Raw genomic sequence first — 6,565 nt, forward strand, 5'->3', positions numbered from 1 at the left:
AAAATTAGAAATTCAGTGAAATTTATTAGAGGTTCACCACAAAGACAACAAAAATTTAAAGAAGTTTGCTTGCAAGTCAATGCTCCTGATAAAAAGTTGATTCAAGACGTTGATACAAGGTGGAATTCTACCTATCTGATGCTTGAAACAGCACTTCTATTTCGGGAAGCATTTAACCGGTTCGGGAAGATTGAACCTGATTTTCTTAATGTTGCTCCAACGAGTGAAGACTGGAATAATGCAAGTAGTCTTTCAATCTGCTTGAAGGTCTTTTATGAAGTCACCATTCTCTTTTCAGGTACGTCATACGTGACAGTTAATCGTTATTTTGATACTGCTTGTTCTTTGTATTTAGAACTTCGTGAGTGGTGTGATTCCGATGATGCATTAATCTCAAAAATGGCAGTGAATATGATGAAAAAGTTTGAAAGATATTGGCAACTTACTAGTAAAACATTTGCAATAGCTTCCATTTTAGATCCTCGGTTTAAAATGAAATTATTGGATTACTATTTCCCATTAATATATCCTGGTAACAGTGAGGAGAAGAAGTTAGAAGTTATGGAAGTCTTGAAAAGATTGTATAATGAATATGCAACACATTATGCTTCTTCATCTCATGTATACTCAGCAAACATTTCGACAAATCAAGTGAACATGGAAGATTCAGTTGGTAGTAGTGGTAGTACTTTATCTTCTCAAAGTTCTTTTACTTCTAGAAGGAAAGGTTTGACGGCATTTCTGGAAGAAAGTTCACAACATGACGTTGTTCGCACAGATCTAGAGCAATACCTATCCGCTGATGTTCACCCTATTAGAAAAGGAAGTGGTATTGATCTGAATGATTCTAGTTTTGATGTTTTGGGGTGGTGGAAATTTCATGGACCGATGTATCCAATTGTAGCAGTGATAGCTCGTGATATATTAGCAATTCCTGCGTCATCGGTGGCTTCTGAATCTGTTTTCAGCACCAGTGGTAGAGTTGTAGATAAATTTCGTTCTTCAATGCTTCCAGAAACAATTGAAGCTCTGATATGCACACAAGATTGGATAAGAAGTGCGCTGAAGAGTAAGTAACATATTCAATTCATGTTTGCTATTATATCAATTTTAGTTAGTGATTCATTTACTATGGTTCTTGTACGTCAACTAACTATTTTATTGTGTTAGATGAGGGATATGGGTTAGGTAGTACTTCACTTCAGACTCTTTTGGAGGCAATGGAGGAGCTCGAGTCAGACGCTGATGATGCAACATCGCACATTGTCTAACTGACTGACTATCAATTTAAGGTAAAATAACCAGCTAACCTTGGAATATGCACCCTGTACCCAGGTCTCCAATTAGATGAGATAAAGTAAATAAAGGTAGAAAAACAAAACAAGATAAAGTTCATGAAAAGAGTAGAAACAAGAAACTTGTTACTGTGTATATATGTATATTCATTTTCAATCATCCTCTTACATATTTTGCTACAATGACCCTCTGAATTACTTCAACATTTCATAGTTTTCTTGCATACGTATGATCAGATAACCCTAATGAATAATACTAATAGAGAAGATTTATGGAGCAAATTACTAAATCACAGGCAAGGTCTTTGATTGTGATATGGTTGCTTCTGTTTGGTCAATTGGGAATATGATCAACTGTTTTTGTTTCTCTTGCAGGAACAATTGGAAATATGATGGTTGGAACTTCTTTTTGGTATATATATATTATATAGGCATAGCCAAAGAACATGCGAAGTGCGCGAACTACATCCTTCTTTTTTGTATATGTACTTGTGAAGGAAAAACACATTTATCTTTTGGGGCTTCTACAGTTTATAGAATGATATGTCTGTCAACTTTTGTGGTTATAATACGACAGGCTATATCCATTAAGGCAGGTACTGAATCTACTGATGGAGCAGTTATCGGCTAAAAACATGTCTGCCAACTTTTGTATTTAGTATCTATCATATATAATGGCAGATTCTTACTTATAGCTAGGAAAGTAACTTTGATTTTCCTAATCTAAGGATTCTAAGCTCAAGTGTACTCTACTTTTGTATGTATGTTAAAGATGGTCACTTGGGAAGTCATATAACTGATAAGCTGATATAAGTTTGTGTTTTTACCCGATGGGTACCCGGACCCGGTGATTACCCGTGACCTTTACCGGGTCCGGTTCTGGGCCAACACATTATGGAACCGGCCCCGGAACCGCTAGGACCCGGAACCGACGCTGATATGTCGGGTCCGGTTCGGGGCCATGTACTACCCGGGAGGACCCGGACCCGTTGACAGCCCTACTCTCAACACTAAGAGAAAGGATGTGTTGATGAAGCATGCCTAGCAACACAGTAGTGGTGTTGAGGAATTTGCACGTCTCAACACCAAGAGGAAAATGTGTTGAGGAAGCATGCCTAGCAACACAGTGGTGGTGTTGAGGAATTTGCACGTCTCAACACCAAGAGGAAAGTGTGTTGAGGAAGCTTTCCTAGCAACACAATAGTGGTTTTGAGGAATTTGCACGTCTCAACACCAAGAGGAAGAATGTGTTGAGGAAGCATTCCTAGCAACACAGTAATGAGTGTTGAGGAATTTAGACCTCTCAACACTAAGAGGAAGGATGTGTTTAGGAAGCATGCCTAGCAACACAGTAGTGGTGTTGAGGAATTTGAACGTCTCAACACCAAGAGGAAAATGTGTTGAGGAAGCTTGCCTAGCAACACAGTAGTGGTGTTGAGGAATTTGCACGCCTCAACACCAATAGGAAGAATGTGTTGAGGAAGCATGCCTAGCAACACAGTAGTTGTGTTGAGGAATTTGCACGTCTCAACACCAAGAGGAAGAATTTGTTGAGGAAGCATGCCTAGCAACACAATAATGAGAGTTGAGGAATTTAGACGTCTCAACACTAAGAGGAAGGATGTGTTGAGGAAGCATGGCTAGCAACACAGTAGTAGTGTTGAGGAATTTGCACGACTCAACACCAGGAGGAAAATGTGTTGAGGAAGCATGCCTAGCAACACAGTAGTGGTGTTGAGGAATTTGCACGTCTCATCACCAAGAGGAAGAATGTGTTGAGGAAGCATGCCTAGCAACACATTAGTTGTGTTGAGTAATTTGCACGTCTCAACACCGAGAGGAAAATATGTTGAGGTAGCATGCCTAGCAACACAGTGGTGGTGTTGAGGAATTTGCACGTCTCAACACCAATAGGAAAGTGTGTTGAGGAAGCTTTCCTAGCAACACAGTAGTGGTTTTGAGGAATTTGCACGTCTCAACACAAAGAGGAAGAATGTGTTGAGGAAACTTGCCTAGCAACACAGTAGTGGTGTTGAGGAATTTGCACGTCTCAACATCGATAGGAAGAATGTGTTGAGGAAGCATGCCTAGTAACACAGTAGTTGTGTTGAGGAATTTGCACGTCTCAACACCAAGAGGAAAATATGTTGAGGAAGCTTGCCTAAAATTACAGTGGTTGTGTTGAGGAATTTGCACGTCTCAACACCAAGAGGAAGAATGTGTTGAGGAAGCATGCCTAGCAACACAGTAGTTGTGTTGAGGACTTTAGACCTCTCAACACTAAGAGGAAGGATGTGTTGAGGAAGCATGCGTAGCAACACAGTAGTGGTGTTGAGGAATTTCCACGTCTCAACACAAAGAGGAAGAATGTGTTTAGGAAGCATGCCTAGCAACACAATAGTTGTGTTGAGGAATTTGCACGTCTCAACAACAAGAGGAAAATATGTTGAGGAAGCATGCCTAGCAACATAGTAGTGGTGTTGAGAAATTTTCACGTCTCAACACCAAGAGGAAAGTGTGTTGAGGAAGCTTTCCTAGCAACACAGTAGTGGTTTTGAGGAATTTGCACGTCTCAACACCAACAGGAAGAATGTGTTGAGGAAGCATGCCTAGCAACATAATAATGAGTGTTGAGGAATTTGAACGTCTCAACACCAAGAGGAAAATGTGTTGAGGAAGCTTGCCTAGCAACACAGTAGTGGTGTTGAGCAATTTGCACGTCTCAACACCAATAGGAAGAATGTGTTGAGGAAGCATGCCTAGCAACACAGTAGTTGTGTTGAGGAATTTGCACGTCTCAACACCAAGAGGAAAATATGTTGAGGAAGCTTGCCTAAAAACACAGTGGTAGTGTTGAGGAATTTGCACGTCTCAACACCAAGAGGAAGAATGTGTTGAGGAAGCATGCCTAGCAACACAGTAATGAGTGTTGAGGAATTTATACCTCTCAACACTAAGAGAAAGGATGTGTTGATGAAGCATGCTTAGCAACACAGTAGTGGTGTTGAGGAATTTGCACGTCTCAACACCAAGAGGAAAATGTGTTGAGGAAGCATGCCTAGCAACACAGTAGTGGTGTTGAGGAATTTCCATGTCTCAACACCAAGAGGAAAATGTGGTTAGGAAGCATGCCTAGCAACACAGTAGTGGTGTTGAGGAATTTGCACGTCTCAACACCAAGAGGAAGAATGTATTGAGGAAGCATGCCTAGCAACAAAGTAGTTGTGTTGAGTAATTTGCACGTCTCAACACCAAGAGGAAAATATGTTGAGGAAGCATGCCTAGCAACACAGTGGTGGTGTTGAGGAATTTGCACGTCTCAACACCAAGAGGAAAGTGTGTTGAGGAAGCTTTCCTAGCAACACATTAGTGGTTTTGAGGAATTTGCACGTCTCAACACCAAGAGGAAGAATGTGTTGAGGAAGCATGCCTACCAACACAGTAATGAGTGTTGAGGAATTTAGACCTCTCAACACTAAGAGGAAGGATGTGTTTAGGAAGCATGCCTAGCAACACAGTAGTGGTGTTGGGGAATTTGAACGTCTCAACACCAAGAGGAAAATGTGTTGAGGAAGCTTGCCTAGCAACATGGTAGGACTGGAAATGATCCTAAAAATTCTAACTGCAAGTGCACAGTGTCGGCAAGCAACACAGGGCAAGCACAGGTCAGTTCCACAGGGACAAGGGGGTGCAAGTGCTATTTTTCTTATTGTAACCAATTTCTAACTGATTACACTAACCAGGGCAGATTACTAATCATGAGACTTTAAACAAGAACAACAAAAGTGACAGTTGAAGCAAGTTCAACACTGACAGTTGAAGCAACAGCAACTGACAGTGAGGCAAGATTAATAATGGACAGTGAGTGTGTGAACAAGTAAAGATTGTGATGTTAAGACACCACAGTGAGCAGTGAAGGTAAAACAAGTGTAAGAAAACAAGAAAACAAAGCTAAACAGTTGAAGATGGAATTGTGGATGACAGGGAAGGTTGATGGCAAACTAGGGTTTAGATTCCACCTCTTAACCTAGACTAAGTCGGATATTCCAATTGCAAATAAATTATCCTCCCAAAGTACTAGCTATCTGATTAGAGCATAACTAGTCTAAGGTTTGGACCATAATCAATTAACATGGGCTGCTGCACTTTCAATCACAGGGGTATCCTAACTACAATGTATGCCTGACATACACTGTGAGAGCAAAGTGATGAGAGGCCAGAATTGTAGTCTCCTACACATTGGAATTAAGGTTTCATCTTCACCCTAGTGGTGAATTAGAACATGCTAACACCTAGAACTATAAAGTAAACAGGACATGAAATCAAAACAGAAATTAAACATTAAGCTAACAGTGAATTTATACAACTAAGAGCATTAGACTAACAAAACATCAAACAATTAAACACTAAAACATCAAACACTACACAGTGAACAAGAACCCTAATTATGAAATTGGATTAAAATTGAAATTTGAAATTAAAATTAAATCTAAAATAAACCCTAATTGATGGTTACTTGGATGACCCAAGAACCGTTTTAACATCCTACATCAGTTTCTATTTATAGCTTACATCAAATTCCTAATTTCTAAAAACCCTAATTTTGAAAACCCTAAATTGATTTGGGGAAAATCAAATTCTCTCACCCATGTGTGAATTATGCTCGACCCATGCTCCTTGATGTCCCTCTGATGCTCTTCCTGCTCCAATTGATATACTGCAACCCTAGCTCGAGATGTTTCATCAACTCCACACCTAGGTCAGAGAGATGTGGGTTTGGGGAAACGACTAGGCTAGGGAGAGAAAACTGTGGTGCGTACGGGTTTTGGTAGAGGCGGAGAGGGGTGTAGTGAAGCTCGAGGAGCAGCAGTTGCAGGCTGCCATGGTCGGGTGGAAGGAGGAGCTGGTTTTGGGGAAAATTGATTTGGGAAGAAGAACCCGATGGAGAAGAAGGGTCTGTTTGGTTAGGGGTATAGGTTTCTGATGCTAGGGTGTGAGGCGGATGTATCAAAGGTTGATGATCAGCGAAGCGAAAGCGTAAGATGAAAAGGTGATGGAATGATCCAACAGTGCGATAGGAACGACCGTTGGATGATGAGACACAACAAAACTGACGGCTTCAGATGGAGTTAGGTACTATAGTGTTTGACAGGAGCTTCGGATTTTGATGCACAATGATGAGGCGACCGTTGGATGACAAGATGGATCCGATCTGACGGCTCTCATGGAAATGGGTATGGATAATGGAAATGGATTTGGGTAAGGGTTTT

General features: G+C 40.7%; 1 long non-coding RNA gene across 1 annotated transcript; it reads left to right on the forward strand.

Annotated features, from left to right (window-relative positions):
• The first annotated feature begins 812 nt into the window (after positions 1–812).
• LOC113337318 lies at positions 813–2,086 on the forward strand. The gene is made up of 3 exons (XR_003354175.1): positions 813–1,069; positions 1,171–1,292; positions 1,671–2,086. It is a non-coding gene; the product is annotated as an uncharacterized LOC113337318 (long non-coding RNA).
• The last annotated feature ends 4,479 nt before the right edge of the window (positions 2,087–6,565 follow it).

The sequence above is a fragment of the Papaver somniferum genome, unplaced genomic scaffold (genome assembly GCF_003573695.1).
Source record: "Papaver somniferum cultivar HN1 unplaced genomic scaffold, ASM357369v1 unplaced-scaffold_16, whole genome shotgun sequence".
Lineage (NCBI taxonomy): Eukaryota > Viridiplantae > Streptophyta > Magnoliopsida > Ranunculales > Papaveraceae > Papaver > Papaver somniferum.